This window comes from Falco cherrug, chromosome 9 (assembly GCF_023634085.1).
Source record: "Falco cherrug isolate bFalChe1 chromosome 9, bFalChe1.pri, whole genome shotgun sequence".
NCBI lineage: Eukaryota > Metazoa > Chordata > Aves > Falconiformes > Falconidae > Falco > Falco cherrug.
In genome coordinates, this window is record NC_073705.1 from 52,348,114 (window position 1) to 52,367,789 (window position 19,676).

The 19,676-nt window shown below is 44.2% G+C and overlaps 1 long non-coding RNA gene across 1 annotated transcript; it reads right to left on the minus strand.

Moving 5' to 3' along the window:
• Positions 1-7,519: 7,519 nt before the first annotated feature.
• LOC129736774 (uncharacterized) lies at positions 7,520-19,672 on the minus strand. Its single transcript, XR_008733826.1, has 2 exons — positions 12,356-19,672; positions 7,520-9,688 (listed from the first exon to the last, which is right to left on the minus strand). It is a non-coding gene; the product is annotated as an uncharacterized LOC129736774 (long non-coding RNA).
• Positions 19,673-19,676: the final 4 nt, after the last annotated feature.

The following is a 19,676-nucleotide window of genomic DNA, read 5'->3' on the forward strand; positions in this document are numbered from 1 at the left end:
GCAGGAACCATGCAGGGACTCTGCTGAAGTTCTCTGTTAGGGCTCTAATACACCATAAAAGATCCTTGAGTTTTATGCAGGCACAAATACTGGTATTTTCTCCACAGAAGCATTTGTGAATTTCCCTAAACAGTTTTTTGTCCTTAATTGAACACTACTCATACGAAGGAGTATCAGAAGGAGTCAATTAATCAGTATCAGAGGAACCGCTGGCTCAGGGCACTCCTCCCTCCTCTTCTGTGATTTCAGCTTTGTTGACTTTAATTTGGGAGTTGATCTTGTTGGGGTTGGGCCACTTATGTGCTGGGTTTTGTCTTGTCTCTGTGCACTTTTTAATCAGTAACATAATGATTATTCTTCTGTTAGGGAAGCCTCTGAATCAAAATCCTGAGGAATTGTTGTGGGCTCCCCGAACTCTCAGGAGATAACGCTCCAAATAGAAATGTCGCCTTCAAATATGGATCTTCTTTCTTGAAGGAGTCAGACTTTGACAAGAGTTAGCATTTGGTTAGACTGCGCACTTCAACCCCCGTTTCTTATTGCATCGATTTCACTATCAAAATGTCCTTAAAAGACATTTAAAGGCAGCACAAGTCACACCTCACTCCCTGGCACCCCCGATGCACTTAGAAGACCACTTCCATCTTGGTAATAACAAACGCTTAAAGGTGCTGGAGACAGGCACCGGCACCGGTGGTACTCTGTGTGACCCCTACCCATGGTACCTGCTAGGATGAAACAGATTTGCTAGAAGCTGAGAAAACCTCTTTATTAAGACCATACCATTGTCCAGGGGAACGTGACGAGCAGGAAAAGCTGCAAGAGTGCAGCACCCGCCAAGGTAAGCAGCCTGTGTTGACACAAAGCCTGGGTGACAGGATGGACAGAGCTGTCCTACTGCCTGCAGAGCCAAGGTCACCAGCACCCATTTACATTGGCACAGCCTCATCCCTGACAAATGTTTTCCCTCGTAGGATTCACCAGGGTGGACTGCGGCTTCCAGAGGCTGGACAGTGACATCCTTATCCCCAGGCAATTCTCCGCTGGGACCGGGAAGCCGGAGCCAACACTCAGTACTCAGTTTTGCCCACAGAAGATAGCTTCACATGGGAAGTTTCCACTTTGTTTCACCAAGAAATTCACCACAAATGTGGGGAGGCTGTTTGCAGCCTGTTATCGGGGATGTGACTCACTTCACCTGGGCTTTGCCCTTTCCTCTACACATTCTTCAGTGTGCAAAAACACCTTTCACTTCAGAACTTAGCAGGATTGAATTTAATGGAATGGCTGGCAGAGAGAAAACACGAAAAAAGAATTCATTGAAAGAATACGCATTTAAAGCATAATTAAGAATACGTCTGGACAGCTAAGGAACAAGTATTAGGGCATTACACAGCTGTGTATAGCTGGCATGGGTAGCAGCAGCAGTGAATACACAGCATCAGGGGCCTTACAGGAGCAAGCAACCAGGCACACACCCCGCGCAGCCAAACCTCAACAGAATATTGCACTTCCAAATGCAAAGCATAGCGCAAAGCTGCACAACAGCTATTCATCATCCTTTAATGCACACACATTGCACCCAGCCGCCTGCTAACCTCAGGCGTGCAGAGATGTGTGTGCACACAGGACCAGGACTGCTGTTATCCAGGAATTCTGCTGCCCCTGAGGTGGCAGGGATTAGGGCTGGGAAAGGTAGGAAAAAAGCAGTCTTTGGCTTCTCTGCTTGCTCACTCTTCCTCGTGCATCTTTCCCAACTTGCTGCTCTTTGGCAACACATTATTTCATTCCCATGTTTGTTTCCAGGTGTTTTTCAAAGTAGAAAAAATAAGGAACCTTCATGGAACCTTCATTTAGACGTACATCTGGAAAGCCTCAGAATTTCCTTTGAAGCTCGTCCTTCTTCCCTGCTTTTAGAAACAAAGGATAAAACTGATGAAAAAATGCATGGCATGTCTTCTGAAATCAATGTTTTGACTTCTCTTCATTATAATTAACTACATCATTTTTCACAATCATTTTCGCTTCAAAAGACACTAATTTTTAAACAGCTAAGCAGGTCCTTACCAAAGGTATTGCATGACCCGAGAGAAACATTTCCCTTGTGCCCCCAGGACAGCCCTTATGGGGCAGATGGGGTCACTGGTGCGGGGATCCAGATTTTGGCACGCTGGCTCCTCAGCCACACAGGCTGCTGGGGCTGTTTCTGTATGGCCCTGCAAACACCTCCACATGGCAGGGCACTGGGCACAGCCATTACCAGGCTGCCGCGACCATGACGCGTTCTGCAAAACCCAGGATTTGTTGCATAAGAAATCTTGAAAGTGCCGTAAGTGTGTTTAAGGAAGTAACAAATACATCACCGTAGCACGGGAAAAAGTGCACTGTTTTGTGAGTTCGCACACATTAGTAGTCTTTTTTTTCAGGGAAGAAGAAATACAAATAAGTATTTGTACAAGAAATACATGTATAAGAGAAAGGCAGTCAGCTCTGGTTTATTCCTTCAAAGATAACTTCAGTGAAATTCTTTGCAAATATTAGGTAGGAGAGCTATCAGGCATTGTGGTTTATAACCTTTGTAAGTGATAACCAGGGAAGAGCTGCAAGGGAAGATGAAATAGATGGAATCCTAAAGCAGACCGGAGAGTTTCTCCCGATCTCCGTTTGGGAGATCCTCCAACCTTGGCAGGAGACAGATGAGGAATGGAAACAACCGTCCTGCCGTTTGTAGCTGTCTCTGTTGCACACGTTTGTTTTCATCCTGCTTACTTGTAACAAGTACTTGCTGAAGCGGAGGCCTCCTCACCGACCCTGTAAAAGCACTGTGCTGCCAGACCCCCTTTGCTGCCAGACCCCCTCCCCCAGGACCGTGCTCGCTCCCCAAGGACAGTGCCTGGCTGCCCTCCAGTGGCAGGAGCCTCCAGAACAGCCTGGCATTTCCCCTGGTACGTTAGACCCAGATCCTTATAGGAATTACAACGCTAATTTTCCGTGAAAACCAGATGTTTAAACGCCTTTGGTGAGCTCGCTTTTGTTTGCAAGTGCTGGAGGCGTTGCGCAGTCAGAACTGCAGAGCAGTGTGACTGCATGGAGAACCTGCACCTCAGCAGAAGGTGTCCTCTGGGGAATGTTCACATCTACAAATCAATGTACCTGTCTCCGTATGCACACACATAGAATCATAGAATCAGAGAACGGGTTGGGTTGGAAGGGACCTCAAAGCCCACCCGGTTCCACCCCCGTGCCCTGGCAGGGCCCCCTCCCCCCAGCCCAGGCTGCTCCCAGCCCCATCCAGCCTGGCCTTGAGCCCTGCCAGGGATGGGGCACCCACAGCTGCTCTGGGCAGCCTGGGCCAGCGCCTCGCCGCCCTCACGGGGAACAATTTCTGCCTCACAGCTCATCTGCATCTCCCCTCTTTCCACTTAAAGCTTAAGGATCCCACACTTCATGCATGCTACTTCCCCAATGTTCAGATGCCAGATTTCACAACACCAAATACACACTGAAATTCACATGTGATTAGAAAAAGCTGGAAAAAAGCTATTTCCAGGGAGGGGTAGATTTGCTAATTCAGCAAAACTTCACTCTGTGAAGAAAGATTATCACCCAAGCTCCAGCACAAAACTATTTCGCTACAGACAAATGCCATTTGTTTTCTGAGAGTGAAATTTGATAGATTTCTTTAACATGTTCTGGGAAACAGCTTTGCTATTCCGAGACCACAAAGGTCAGCCCTGCTGTCATCACTGCTGGTTCCGGCCACAGAGGATTAATCTGCTTGCTCAGCTCCGGGCTGAAGTCTTGCCACCTCCTTTCCAATGGCGCCTTCAATGTCCGTGACGGGAGCAGCAATGTTTAATGTGGAGGCTGGTTACTCTTTGTTACCTATCACTACAGATTAGCTGCACAAATCTTTTGTCCCTGCAAGCATTTGTGCCTACCACCATTCCTCCTTAGATGTGTAAAACAGCCTAAGGTGAGATCCGGCCTCACCAGGCAAGAGCTGGGCAGTGGAGTCCTCAGCCTGCCGCATGTTCCCTGGGACTAATGCCTTCTTTGGGACCTGTTTTATCAAAAAGGCTGAGGAATGCTGAAAAAGCTTCTTCATATTCAAGATAACTTGTATTTGGCCATGTTCCCCTTATTTTCCTATCCCTGCATTGAGACTCCCAAACAGAGGTGCACTGAAATGCCACTGATTAAGGGCTTAGTTCATAAACAGATCAGATGCCCACAACTAGATAATGTGAATTATCTAGTTAACTAGATATATAGAGATGTATATATAGATATAACTAGTATAACTAGATAATGTGAATTATCTAGTTGCATCCCCACTTTCCATCAACACCCACGCTCCTGCTGCATGGGATTTCCTTGTTACTTGTTCCTGCTGGGCACACTGTTCGGCTGAGTCACCAGACCGACACGTTCGCTGTTTCTACAGGACTCCACACTTCCTAGAGAGAATTGTGCTGGAAGTCCAGTAGCAGCCAAAGAAATGCTTTCATTATAAGGTGGAGACGAAGCTGTACTGAAATGGCACGTGCATATCAGACTTCTGTGCCTTCTGTGTGATGTAGTTCAGATCCAAATCTTTAAATCCAGAGTGCTTAGATTTGGGTCATGTCACAGGTTATAATTCATTTGTTTGTCATTGCTTTGAGAATGAAATCTTAATGAGGTTTCAATTGAAGTTTTTGACTATTTCCAAAATTTCTTTCTCATTCAAAAGTGAAAAATGTTTGTATAAAATAGCTTAATTGCTGTCAGGAAAGAAACCCGGTACGTACCGTACTGTTCAGCCCCAGCTTAGAGCTATGTGGATAGAAATATATCGGTAAGGATCTACTATAAACCCACTTAGTCACTTCAGGGAATGACACTGAATTCAATACACACGCACAGAACTAGGAGTTTCGGTACCTGGCACGACTGGTTTTGCTCAAGAAGGTACTGTGAAGGTAAGAACATGGATATCTTAGCAGATATCACAGAATCACAGAATGGTTGGGGTTGGAAGGGACCTCTGGAGATCAGGTAGTCCAGCTCCCTGTTAAAGTGGGTTCAGCTAGGGCAGGCTGCACAGAACCACGTCCAGGTGGGTTTGGTATGTCTCCAGAGAAGACCCCACAGCCTCTCTGGGTGGCCTGTGCCAGTGTTCCCTCACCCTCAAGGTAAAGAAGTTCTTCCTCATATTCAGCTGGAACTCCCCATTGTTGCAGTTTTGCCCGTTGCCCCTTGTCCTGTCGCTGGGAACCACTGAAAGGAGCCTGGCCCCATCCTCTTGGCACTCGCCCTTAAGATACTTGTAAATATTGATAAGATGGGTATCACATACCATACTGTGCTAAGAAAATAAGAAAAGCGTTTGCAGAAAGAAAGAATTGATGTTAAGTTTTAAATCAGCTAAGAAAACTTACTTTTTTTTCCTTCTCTCTCTAGCTGAGACCCATCCTCTCCCTGACAGTACCAAGTGAGGCAGAGCTGGAGGCACCCCTTGGGGTGTCAGAGGCCACAGCGGTGGTGACACCACCCACCTGATACCAGGGAGAAGACTGTGTGGCTGCAGGGTCCACGGCCATGCTAGAGGCCAATCTTTTCCAGCTGTTTAGGATGGTCTTTCTAGGTGGGATTCCCTTTTCTAATGCAAGTCACCTAATCCGAAGTGATACCGTGATGACCTGTTGTATATTTCCTCTCCACAACGACTTTTTTTCATGCTTTCTCCTAGTCCTTTACTAATTTACGTTTATACTGGCACAGCAATACCTTCTGCCTCGCATCCTACAATCGCATATCTCTTGCCAGTAGGATTTTTGTGTAGTATCTCACAGATCCACAAACTTGTCTCATAGGTTCTAACGCGCAAAGGCTCCACTTCCTTAGGCCCTGTGCAGTCCATGTTGGTGAGGGATGGAACACAAAGGACCGGCAGATAGCACGTGTCCTTGTCCTTTGAAGGTAAGGGGAAACTCTCAGCCTAGTTTGGACTTGCTGTGAAACTGCTGGATGGAGTGCAAGGCGTAAATGGTCAGCAGAGCCTTTGTCTTGCCCAGCATTTACAGCACTGTCATTAAGGGGACTGATTCCCTTTGGCAACCTCACAATTCATGAGGATCGTTTGGGTTTTCCCTACTGTGCTCCATCAGTGCTCACCATTTTCTTGGGCATCACACCAGATCGGTGTAGATCACTGCACAGGACCCCGTGACTTCAGTCTATACTGGTCTTCTTCCTCAGAACAGGGCATGGCAGGTGGTCATGCCCCTCTGTTTCAAACTACAGATTCCTTGAATTGCACAGGTTTAGCTTAATTTAGCACTGCCTGGTCCTATCTTGCTCCATTTCCTCGGGTGCTGCAGTTCAGCAGTTGCCCTGCTTTTCTACCCCCAAAGCAGATCTTACTCAGCCGTGCCTTGGCCAGTATCTCTTAGTCCTGTTTCATTGCTCTGGAGGCTACAAGTGAGACACAAATAACTGCAGATCTGAAACACGCTGGAGGGATCTAGTCCCGGCTTAAAAAGGAGTCAGAGAAATATGAAAAAGCATAGAAACTGCCTCTTACAGGAGCAATCTGTGGTGGACAGAGAGAATTTGGTTGAGACTTTCCTGATGGTTTTTGGATGCTAATCTTCTTTTGGCACAATTCTCACACCGATTTAATCTGGTTTAGTACGGTTCTAAGTTGGAAACCGACTTAACTGGTGGCATGAGAAACATTACTAAACAGCCTAATCTCCAAAAGTAAACCGCTGCTTCCTGGAACAACCACATCATCAACACACCTAGCCACAAAGGTGCCTGGGGAGTGTTTGGGAAGATCTCGGCAGCCAGTCCGGAACAGCACCGTGATCTGGATCTACCTATCCGGATGTCTGGATGTACCCTGTGAAATGAAAATAACTCAGTAAATCACTTTCTTGGCATTGATCTGGAAGCTCAGGAAGAAAGATCAAATTGCACAGCACACGCCTTTGGTATAGAGCAGGACTCATTCCGTATAAATTCTGGAAGTGCTTTGGGTCGGAAAAGCCAGCCTCAATGAAAATGGACCTGCAAGCCAGTCTCACTTGGGTGCTCCTGCTGAGTGCAGCTCTTCTGTCTGAGCCAGGTACTGTGTCTACAATTCTTTCACGCTTGCAGGGAAGTGTTACAGACAGAATTAATTACTAATACAGACCAGCTTGCTGAGAAGTGGTGGCAGAGAGGCTCTTAGAATATTGCTGACAAGCTTTGTACCGTAGCGTTGATGGTTTAATTTATCTTCTAATTCAAAGATTCAGATCAAATCCAATGGTTGCATTTCAAACTATAACCTGTAACTTTCCAAATATAACCTTACAGGCTGAAGAAGGCTGAAAAATATTTTCTTTGTTTCTCTTCCGTGAGGGGAATAGTTTGGGAAAGGTGTACTCTAAACATTCTTCTAATATTCTAGTTTTTAATTTAAATTCTTCTATACAGTACCTTTAAAAGTGTAAAGAGAGAAAAAGAAACATAAAGCAGCCTGCCAGACTCAGGTGGAAATACACTTTACTGCAGTGTCATGTTCCTTCAAACTTCAAACGACAGTAACCCCAAACCTTCCTTATCATCTTGCTGGCTTGAATGCGATACTTTGATCTTTAATTATCAGAGTGGGCACCATGAAGAAAGTCTTGTCAATCTCTTACAAGAAGAGATAATTTCATAAAGTCTAGATTAAGGGGTTGGCTATATTGAATTATTTATAAGACCAGAGTAAAGACAGCCCAGAGGGAATTTCAGCATCAAAGAGGGCTAAGCTGCATTTCCAGAAGGTGGTCAAACCCCAGAGCAAAACTTTGTCCTTATTCCACAGGTTAACTTTTGTCTTTGACATGACCTGATGTAGGCTGGATTAACCTTGACTGGAAAAATCACTTAGGGTGATGTCTTACAAACCCAAGAATTATAGTATCACTGAAGTCAAAGTCTGTGAAAGTGAGTGTCTGAAGATCAAATGCCAAATTGAAAAACAGAAAAAAAAATCCCCAAATGAAATTTCTTCTGATTTTAGTGACTGAATCAGGGACAGCTCTTCAGAGCACGCTAATTTTGAAACACCAAGGGTATTGGTTTTTAAAGCTGCCATTTGAAAACATTGCTTTTACCCCTGGAAGCCTAAATCCTTTTCCTTCCAGTGAACACCAGTAGATTTTCGGTGGTATTTATGTGACTAAAAGTACAGATTATCAAAACCGCACGATCAGACCACAGGTTTGTGTCCTGTTTTGGAAGACCACTTCATCCTCTGGTGTCTGAACCACGATACCATGGTCCGGTTTTAATCAAACATAGATTTTTAAATACCTTAAGCAGTGTATAGTATATTCTTCACTGCAGAGTTAAAGTTGAGCTTCCCATGCAGACCTGGGCAGGTATTTGCAAAGATTTAAGCGAACACGCTGGGCTGTCAGCCAAAACAACTGCCATGGTTTGCCCAGAGGAATGGTCCTGAGCTGTGGAAATCCCAGGGGTGAAGGTGAGTAACCCCTTCTGCTGCCTCGGTGGAATCCAGCAGAGCTCGGCTCCCAGAAGCTCGTGTCTTCACTGGAGGTGAATGACTCACACGAGGTTTTCTGGGATAGGATCCCTTTGCTCTTTGTGCTGCCATGAAATCAGGTCCTCCAAAGAGAACTTCCACTGAACCATGAGGAAATGAGCATGTCCTTCCAGACCAAGGGGGGAACCACGGGACTGCTTTGAAAACACACCACATACCAACACTTACTGTATCTCTGTATCAGCTCATAGCGGGTACCATCTCACAGCAAAACATAAAACATGCCTAGAATTGTGACAAGTGACACCAATACTATTGTGTTTTATCTGACACAGCAAGTGGTGCGTGGTCGAACTCCCCAGAGGGCTCAGAAGATAAAGATCAAAAATCACTATGGAAGAAATTTTCAGACTGGATAAAAAGCAAATTTAAATCCAAAGGTAAGAAGGTGAGACATGGTCCTGAGTGCGAACATACCGGGCACACCTGTAAGGTTACATGAGCCAGCTCTGGGTGAGCTGGTTATCCCAACAGCGACCTATCGTGATTGATCGGGTCCTGTACGCAGCAGGATTAACCTTAACAGGGCTGAATTAACAAGGCTGAATTAACAGGGGTGAATTAACAGGGCTGCATTAGCTGCACTGATTCGGGCTCTGCTGTTCAGCTCCCTGCCCTGTGCCGCCTCGCGCGCTGCAGGTGCTCCCCAGAAAGTCCTGGGCACTGGAGACCCAGTAACACTGGGCAGCCCATCCCGGCACAGGTGCAGATGCAAGCTTAGGCATAAGAAGCTTAGATATCCTGGGAATTAACAAATTGAGATGTTTACCTGTCAATATTTGCTTTAATTTCAGAGGTTCCACAACTGCGACTGGTATCTGGAGGGGACCGATGTGCCGGGAGGGTTGAAGTTTACTATGAAGGCAAATGGGGGACAGTCTGTGATGATAACTTTGATGTGAACAGTGGCAGCGTTGTATGCAAACAACTTGATTGTGGTCAAGTTGTCTCTGTCTTGGGACAGTCTTACTTCGGCCCTGGCAAAGGAGACATCCACCTGGATGACGTGGTGTGTAGAGGAACTGAATCTTACCTTTGGGACTGTCGGCACGGCGGCTGGAACAGGCATAACTGTGAACACAATGAGGATGTCAGCGTCATCTGTTCAGGTAAAAAAAAAAAAAATAAAGTTTTATGCAATCTTTAAAACCTCTTTGGATTTTCCTGTTGAAACCTCTTTGGATTTTCCTGTTGACCGTAAATGCAAGAAACGTCAGAGCAGAGCCTGGAAACAAGACTAGAGCTAAAACGTGTGCATGTGGAGAATTCCCTGTATTCAGGCGAGATTGAGGAACACAAGGATGTCCTGGACAAAACACCAAGACTGGTAGCAGCAAGCACAGAGTATCACGGTGGTGAAAAGAAGGTAGTTCAGGACCACTTTAGTCAACTTCTGACTACAGGCGGCTCCCAAGATCAAAAAGGTGACCACTTAAGAGGAGATACAAGCACATCCAGATGTGAACCAGGCATGTCTGAACTGAAAAGAAAAATTAATCCCTTTGTCATAAACATAATAGGAACCAAAGATCGCGTAGCTAGAAGCAGCCTATTTTGAAGCAATATAAATAACTGCACGATAAAAGCAACTTTCTGCTTCTTTTCAATGTTCATAGATGTGGCATACTCCCCGGCTCCACCGTCAGTAAGGCAGGGCTTCGGAGACATCAGCCCATTAGCTCTTCACGGTCTCCCCGAATGCTCAGAGACTGATTTTTAACTCAAAAATCATGCGATTGCAGCTTCTTGGCAGACAGTATTCTAGAAAGGTCACGCTCTGAATTACTACTTATTGTTCCAAATTACTATTTATTCACCATCTGTAACATAATTTCTGGGTTTTGGATTACTTATAGGAACTGTATTTGCCATTCATCTACTAATAATAATTAGGGAAAATATAAGGCTAGTCTTAGCACTCCAGGTCTGAGTTTCTGACCCCTGTTTTTTTCACAGTTCCCGAAATAATCACAGCACCCTGTAAACATTAAGGTACAGGCTTTACTCATGTTTCCTGGGGTTTTTAAGTGTTGAGTTAATTATGCTCTTCATAATCCACAGCCACAGAGAAGTGGGTGCTAAAATGCAGTTTTCTACCATACGTAGCACAGAAATGAAAGATTGGTTCCCAAAATACCTTCTCCTCAAGACCTGAACCCACCATACCACGTCGCAGTAGCCCTGAACTGCATATTCTGCACGTCTACCTCTGCACTGACGGCATCCCTGGCAAATACCTCTGAAGTTCATTTAGAACTGCCATTAATTGACAGAAATCTCACCCACACTACCAGAAGTTAAGGTCTGGCGCATTAACCCAGTGCTGAGCAAAACCTGATGTTTAAATTATTGCACCAATGTCTCAGTTTGCATTACCGTTCTTACAATTCTCTAACGATTTATTTCCTCTAACTTCCAGCATCCTCACAGACGCCCCAAACTTCCACTTCTGCGTCAACATTTTCCACAGACAGCACTGTTGTGACATCTACCACAGCATCCCTGATTTCAACTGGCAAAGGCAAGGGAAAAAAGACAAACTGAAAATGTCATGTGCGGAAATTTGGGGTGATTATGCAATTTGTTTAGAGCAGACAGGAGGAACACCGGGAATTCAGTAAAAATATTTAATAACTCTGCATGTAATTAGCCTTGGAAGAGCCAATGGCCAACACCATCTTCATTTTCATAGGAAAATGTGGTTGGAGGGAAAATGGGCATGTGATTAAGCCAACTGCATACACAATTATTGACTGCACGTATGTATGGTGAGATCTTAACAATCAGTTCATCTAAGGCACTTTTATGTAGGGGAATGAAGACAGTGGGTTGATCGACATTGATAATATGCAGCTGTGGCCTTGCTTGGATGATGTGCAGCTGTGATCCAACAGCAAAGCAGTTAAATAGCTCTGAGGAGTGTGGGGGTGGAGGAAGAGTCTGGAGAAGGAGGCTTTGGATGAAGCAGAGATGAGGAACAGTGTGATCTGGCCTCTGGAGGATGGAGAAACATTTGGACAGTAGAATTTGACCAATGGTGATGCTTTCTGCTGCTTGCTATTTTGTTTGTGTTGTATTATTTGCTGACTGCCATAGCTCAAATTGCAACACTTTTACCTGGCTATCTTCTTCAACTTGAATTCTTTTAACAATCTTGCTTCGTTTTTCCTGGTTCTTAAGTTAGTGTAAAGGTAGAATGGAAATCAGGTGTTTTATACCCTGCTGAGAGGTGCACCAGTTGCATCGGTCTCCCAAGTTCACTTACAATTACTACTTGGAAGATGTTCTTCTGAGCAACATTACCAAAAGTTAGGGTTCAGGGAACCGACCGTCTTTTCCATGAAGTCTGAAGTATTAATGGTTTCATGGATCTTTGAAATGGCAGCTATTCCGTTTAGTAACGGATTTCCCCACCCCCTGGCCACCTCTGCAGGTTCCTCCTGGGCACCCAGCTCAAGCTGGGCAGGGGCTGAGATACCGTCTGCTCCAGGGATCTTGACAATCCTTGAGGATGGCAAGGAATACTCACGTGTTGGAATTCACTTCCAAAGCACAAGACTAATCAGGTTCTTTATTTCCCCTAACAACAGCCACTCTGCCTCTTTCCAAACGGCTATTGCATCTCTAGTAGTAAAAGAATGCAGTCAGAAATAACACAGGTATTGACTATATTTATTATTGAACATTAAATGAAGGTGAAGCCCTTGGTTTTCAGCAAAAATAAGTCTGTGCATTGACTCACTGTCCCACAAAACCCAAATTACTTACTTTCATCAAGGCTGCAATTCACATGTTCACTCCTAATTGCTGCTGATCTTTCCTCTTCTTTGTATTTCCTCAACTTTCTCTTAGCCTCAGTTACACCTTCTGCATCCATTGCTGCCACGGAGAAAACTGTCCCATCAGCTCCCGAAATCCCAACCGCAGCTTATAAAGGTAAGAACAGCCATTTTGCAAGTGCTATTTAAAACAAATAGTCTGTTGATTTGGGGGTTTTGGAAGAATTAAGATGTGACCATGTAAATCTGTAAAATATTCATGGAAGACAACTACAAATTAAACATCTCTGTGAAAGAACAACCCCCTTACAACACCTTAACTTGAAAAATATCAGGCTGTCAAGACATATCAGGAATATATGGATATGACTGATTTTAGTCATTCAGCCTTACCCAAATGCTCTTTTCCTCCCATTTCCATGTTTCTTCCCTCTTCTCACAGCCCCTGAAAGTACTGCAGGATCATCCATTTCACCCGCTCCATTTGCAGGAGATGGTGGTACCTCAGCTCCAGAAATCTCTTCCACAGCTGCTGAACGTAAGAACCGATACTATGACATAAAATTTAATAATACTGGTGTTTAGTTTTGTTTAAAATAGACTACATTGGTAGGATTACAATAACTGTATAAAGTATAAGATAATCAAGAGCTAATAAATCATCTCAGTGAAGAAAGAATCCAGCTTCTAAACCCTTCCTTTCTAAAAATATTGGGTGGTCAGAGCTTGGGAGATATGTAATTGTGAGCAATTTGGAGCTTTAAGCTGCTTGTGCTATTTGTAAGAACTCAGGTATCAGCAAAAGTGCCCAAATACCAGTGCTTTTGGCTGGGAAGTGGAGAGCATCAGTGATTAAATCAGACGGGGACATCTTCACTTCAAAGACTCGATTAATCTTTGATAATTCTTTCCCAGTTTTAAAGAAGGAGATGCTACCACCTGACACAGTACAGAAGCTGGTTCTATATACTTTCCCATTCATTCCTGTTGGACTTTTTCATCAAGGAATTAACGATGGGAGAGTGTAAAGCACAGCACGCAGCAGCTGTTCTGTAGAGCTGCCTACCAGCAGAAAGTTCACTTGACTGCCCACTGCCTAAGCCCCCACACCTGCTGCCCAGATCCTTATTGTCAATATTAACAAAATATCACATTGCCCGAGTAATTAGCTACTTGAAGTCGTGACTCAAATTACCAGATTTTACAGGCTAAAATCCAATTCACTTTTCCTTCAAGAACATGATCAAAATCCTATCAGCAATCGTCAGCTCCAGTTGCTATCAGTGATGGATGTTTTTCTCCAATAATGTATTTCCTCAAGTCTTTCACAGTCCCTTTAACATACCTGTATTCCATCCACGTCAGGAAATGAAGAGGCTGAGGCAGTATCTACACTAGGAATCCTAAGCACAGCTTACAAAGATGAGGCTATAGTTACAAAATCAGTTTTGAGTCTAAGTAATCTCAGGGAAAGCCATACTACATGGAAAACGTACGCAATGAAGTTTTAATAGAGGGCTAAGAACTCATTGCTTCATGTTCGGCGGCTGAGAAACTTAAAAATCCAAATTTTAAATATTTATTTCATATTTAGACTTAGGTAGAGGTACAAGTGATAAGTCCACGTTCATTCTCCGAAACAAAGTTTCCTGTATTTTCACATTTTTCTGGCAAAATGACAAATCCCAATGGTTTTAATGAAAAACTTAATTCTGGTTGATATTCATGTTTGGTCATTATTGGTCATTGTTCCTGATGTGGTTTTTTTTTCCCTCAAACCTTCAACAGAAACAGGCAACCTGACCACATCTGCCCCGGTCACAGAGAGTACTGAGCCATCAGCAGCTCCAGCACCGCCGTCCACGCCAAGCGAAGGTAAGGAACAGCCAGACACAACCCCTGCACTTTGCATCCTTAGGAGCAAACCCGCCTCTGTCCTGTACCACCATGCAAGGCACCGTTCGGGGCTCAGAAAGCCCCTGAACTGCAAACTAGGAGGCAATCCTGGGCGTACCTTGTATGCTTGTTCCATCCATATACCCCCCCTCGGCACCTCTTAGTGTTCCCATTGGGGAAGGGAAAGGAACCTCAACAGAGCTCCGGGTCCAGCCCTTCACCAGCGCTGATGGTGCCGCAGCGTGCGTGTGTATGTCCCACCCTTTCCCCATTCTCTTTGTTGAGGCAGCTTTTATTCTTGCATCTATTTTATAATACATTTTGCAAGTTTTTAATGAATGAGCAGTTGTAGTGAATCTATTAAATTCCTTACATACTGAAAAATCTTAAAACCAGAATTTCACCAGACAGGGCCATTTTGCATCAGCCATCAGCTGAGCTGGGACCTTCCTACCCACCACATGCTGTCCTACCTCCTCTTCTAATGAAGCAAAAATTGATAGCATCGGTGAGCTTTAAACTCCTATGCAAAGCTCCACCAGGGGAGATGACTGTTGTACTTTGCCTCTGAACTTGACAGGTGCTTTCAAGACACACCCAAAAAAAAAAGCATTGGACGCTATATTCAAAGTTCTTTCATCGACAGACGTTTTCTGTAGTGCCTACAGTTGCTCTTCTAGCTCTCTGTGGACTCTGGTGAGCAGGGTCACTGCTGACCATCCTCTTCCAAAGCCTTCTTCAGAACAGTGAAAGACACTTCCCACATAAAACAAATGCAATTCTTTAAAGCTTTCCTCGGAGCTCGTGATTTTCAAGCCTATTATATTCTTGATTCATTCACCCAAACTCTCCCATTACCTCTATCTTCCCCAAATGTGCAATCATTGACCGAGCAGCTGAGGTCTCCTTAGCCAGGGCAAGAAAGTAGCTCCCACATTCCACCCCAAGAGCGAGCCCAACACTGGACTGGCTGGACATGTTTTTTCCATGGTCCTGTGCCAGCTGAAAGGATGATTTTGCCTTTGTGCATTGTTTTTTCTCTTTCCAATGAGCAGCCCATTCCACCTGTCTTTATTGAATTCCAGCTTGCTGATTTCTGACGTTTATTCAGTTTATGTAGATCATTTTGAATTCTGATCGTGCCCTCCAGACAGTGCACAGAACTTGCCTTTCCTCCTGCCACTCTGTCTGTACTGTGCCAGTTTTGGTGGCAAGGGCTGAGGTTCTCATTACGGGTGGTGGCAGTGCTGCTGTTTTACACCCATACCATCTGTTAGTCCAAGATGCTGCACAAAATGATAAGCAATTACCAAGGCAACCAATAATTCCTCTCTTTACCACCTTTTTTTAACACTGCTTGTCTTCTACAGCCTTATCTATGCTGTCAGAAGTTCCGAGCTGTGACTCTGTACCAGTGGTAGCAGCACTACAAAGTGTAGTACAGACTTGCTAGCAGCTCCGCCCACTATTGCAAACAATATTTTCATGTTCAGATCTAGGATCTATCCACCCTAATTTCTACAAATGTCTTGGAAATGAACAGACTAATCTTCAGCACAGCAAAAACATTTTAGTCACTGTTTCTCTACCTTTTTCCTGCCAGTCATTTCACTTCCAAAAGGACAGAAATGAAAACTTTCCCTACTTGGAAGAATATTTGGCAGAGCTTTGATCAGGTTTTGCTGCTTGCCTTACTGGTTCAGACTGGGCTCTACTCCAGCTGAATGAAAGGAGTTTGCACTTCTTTGCACGCACCCATGAAACTAAGAAATTAATGTGGTCCCTCAAGATTCACTTTTATTTGCTTGACATTCAGAAGTTGACTGTGAATTCCTCAAACGAGTGATGGATGAGCTGACTACTCTGCAGGCTTAAATAACCTAATACATGGTGTAGATACGGTTTCCTAAGAATTACTATGGAAATATGTGCTTGCAACTATTAAGTGCTTTGCCTATGCCTGCTCAACTAAGCTTCTGAGCAAACAATTTCATCTTATTTACGTATACTGTGTGTAACAGGGATGTTGTTCAGCAGTTAAAGGGGAAAAAGGCTCCTCTATAGCTCTAACTAATCGTCTCATTACTTTCATTTCTACATACGGCAGGTAAACTGTTGTTTGTGTTAAAGTCTCAGGAAAACTAAGTGCTCACTGACTCCTTTGATTATATTCTACACTTCACTAAGCAGAAAGCATTGACTTTGAAGAGATAAATATCGATTCTTTTCTTTTAATAACTTGCTAAAGTAAAAAGTTACCTTTCAGCTTTCAGACATCCCCACAAGAGCATATTAAAGATTCTTGGGACTGTTACTTAATCAATCTTTTATTTTCTGAAAAAGTGCCCCAAAAACTTCAAATTGATGCTCATATTTCAGATTAATTAAATACTTAATTTACTTAGAAGCTTTCGTAGGAGAGATGCCTCCCTCCCAGTAAAAACACTTTTATATCAGATGAATCACAACTGATTTATTTCTGACTAATTTAGGTCAAGATCTGGATCTAGGATTTTCAGTCTGCGTCTTTCTCACTATTCCTACCTGGATTTAGATAGCTGGCGTAGTCCAGTTCCTAAACTTTTTTATTTAACACCTTTCACTATCGCTGGTGAATACTCAATGCCTGGATCAACAGACTAATTACCTTGTGTCTCAATGATATTTTTTTTCCCTCCTTGAAATCATATTTGGCAGTCTTGTAGAAGTTTAGACCTAGATCTTGGGAAGTGAGCCAAGCACGTTGCTGCTGGCATTTCTTTACAGCCAACTTTTGCAGAAGTAAATGACAAGCGTGGTACTTGGATATAGAAGGAGCTTTGATCATGGTCAGAGAAAAGTAATTAAGAAGAAAGAGAGTCCTAGGAAACACGGCCCTCATTCTGAATGGATGTGCATTAGTTGATTACAAATGGCTGCCAGGTGACAGTAAAATGTCTTGAAATGAAAACCTCGTAATTACTGACCCACCAAGGAGTAAGACAGGTGTGTATACTTGGTACAGTTTATGATGGCCACAAACTAGGAGGAACTCAATTATGTTGTTGGCGGTGTCTCTGATTTCTTTCTCTGAAAGAAAAACACACTCCAGGCCCATAAAACTAATTCGGAACTTCAGATCTCTAAAAGCCTTTCCCTCTGAAAGTGAGATAAATGTGTGGAGTATTCTGTAAGTACCCAGCTCTCAGAAATGAGCCTGGTCTGTAGAAATAGCTCTGCTACTATTCTGGGGAAATGATGCTGTGCCAACCATCTGTTACTCCAGAGGGTGAGCAAGGATGGGAAAAGGAGCTGGACCAGGCATTATTTAAAGGAAGGGAAAAAACCAAACACCAAACCGTATCCCTTAGATTGCAAGGTATCCCAGGGAAAGGTTGGCTCTGGGTATTTGTATTCATCCTTTAGCACTACGGTATAGATGAAAATGATGGTAAAGAAAAGGTAGAAAACCTGCTTTATGCATCACTATTTAAATCATCATTTTACATCATCCCTGTTCGATCTCAGTCCTCCTAGTCCTGACTTCCCATAAATTATCAACTATGACTAGTAAATCAGACTCCCTTTTCTTATATTTAGTAGGAAATTAGTAACTTCCTTTAGGATTTTTCCAAATAAAGTCCCAGATTTCCAGCAATTCTATATTCTGGCTGGAAACACATGTACAGTTGGAGAGCCCTGAGTCACTGCAGCATCCGTGCAGCTGGTGCCATGGCATGGCGAGTGGTGGCCCACGGACAAAGCTCGCCCACGTGGTGGGCACGCTACAAGCATGAAACGTAACTGGGTGAAAGGGCTTGTGGATCAGACCTGGCACAAAGAACGCTGATTTACAGCTTATCCTGGGAATATCTTTCCCTGGGGGAAAAATCAAAGCAAATTTTTAATAGGGTTAGATTTTTAGTAAAGACCTCGAGTGGAGTCAAAACATGACCCAAGCAGACACGTGTCTCTTTGTTGTGTATGTCCCTACCTATAACAATTACAGATCACATCTGCAAGGTAACCGCAACCATTAACACCTGACATGTAAAAAAGAGTTTGCAGCCTTCTCCCTTTTGGCGATGATTCGATTCTTCTCAAACGGGTTGCTCTGTATCACTACTGCTTTTTTTTTTTCCCCCACATGGTAACTGAAGAACATTATTAAGCATCCTTTGCAGTAAAACTTTTCTGTTTTCTTTCCTAGAGCCAGTTACTACCCTGACTATAACAGAGCCTGTTCCAGCTGTTGAGCTCTTCCTAGATGGGTCTTGCAAAGCTTTCACAGCTGATATATTTTATGCAGTAACTTAAGCACTGGTAGGAAGGTAAAAATTTAAAAGCAAGTAAATGCATGCAAGATGAGTTTCCGAGATACTTGAGGTTTATCTGAGTTTTGCTGTTAAATACTGCTATCAATAGGAATGGTAATGTTAGCTATGGACACACATATCAGAGCCTGAAAGAGAAAAAAAATCTTTACATTTACTCCCAGGTGTATATGGCACACTATGAGAGCAGGCATTTATGATAGCTGATGAGCTGACACAATGTGGCTTGTTACAATAAGATTTTTGCCACTTTCTGTGCAACACAACAAAGTTGGCTTTTGCTGTTTGATAAACGCACCTGGAAAGTCCATTTCTGAGGCTGCCGAGTGCCCACGCATTTCCCTCTGCTTTTCCAAGACATGTCCCTCCGACTGGTGAATGGAGGGGACACGTGCTCGGGACGCCTCGAAGTCTTTCACAACGGGAGCTGGGCAACTGTCTGCGATGATGGCTGGGACATGAAGGACGCCGCGGTTGTGTGCAGGCAGCTCGGATGCGGAGATGCTGTCTCAGCCAAAACCGATGCCTTTTTTGGGGAAGGCACAGGAGATATTATCCTGGATGAGGTGATGTGCAGAGGGGACGAGTCCTCCCTGGAGCAGTGCTCTCACAGGGGGCTGGGCACTCACAACTGCTGCCACAAGGAAGACGTGGGTGTTATCTGTGAAGGTAGGCACCTTTTCCATTTTATTTCACGTGAACTAAGTTGCCTAAGCCATGGATGCAAGCTGGTATGTGTGAACGGAGGAGCCTGGCGCAAGCCTGGAGCCACTGTGGGAATGGGGACCCTTGGCAGTGGCCATGCAGGAGGGGAGGCCGGTAAGAGGCAGGAAGGATGGCCAGGGGCACCCTGGTCCCAGGAGGGACCAGCCCCCGTGGGCTCCATACACCCCAGGGCCATCCCATCCTTCCAGCAGGGGATTCCTCTACCAGGGAGCAGAGAGGGCAGCACAGAGCTACAGGCATCCTCTTCCAGAGAGGACCACCAGTAGGTTTTGGCAGACCAACCTGGAATCTGCCTTTGGGACAAAGGCTGTTTGGCTAAAAGCCTCAAAGTACTTATGTCAAACTTGCAGCTTTATAAATGTACTTTATTCTTTT